Genomic DNA, 475 nt, shown 5'->3' with positions numbered 1-475 from the left:
ACACTCCCAGGGCAGGTACAGCACGGGTTAGATACAGTATAAAGCTCCCTCTGCACTGTCCCATCAAACACTCCCAGGGCAGGTACAGCACGGGTTAGATACAGAGTAAAGCTCCCTCTACACTGTCCCATCAAAACACTCCCCCAGGGTAGGTACAATATGGGTTAGATACAGAGTAAAGTTACCTCTACACTGACCCATCAAACACTCCCAGGGCAGGTACAGCACGGGTTAGATACAGAGTAAAGCTCCCTCTACACTGTCCCCATCAAACATGCCCAGGGCAGGTACAGCACGGGTTAGATATAGAGTAAAGCTCCCTCTACACTGTCCCATCAAACACTCCCAGGGCAGGTACAGCACGGGTTAGATACAGAGGTAAAGCTCCCTCTACACAGTCCCATCAAACACTCCAGGGCAGGTACAGCATGGGTTAGATACAGAGTAAAGTTCCCTCTACACTATCCCATCAAAC

Source organism: Somniosus microcephalus, unplaced genomic scaffold, assembly GCF_052327205.1.
Source record: "Somniosus microcephalus isolate GS21.2 unplaced genomic scaffold, FLI_Smic_1.0 unresolved_chr7, whole genome shotgun sequence".
In the NCBI taxonomy this organism is placed as follows: Eukaryota; Metazoa; Chordata; class Chondrichthyes; order Squaliformes; family Somniosidae; genus Somniosus; species Somniosus microcephalus.
This window is presented reverse-complemented; position numbering follows the sequence as displayed.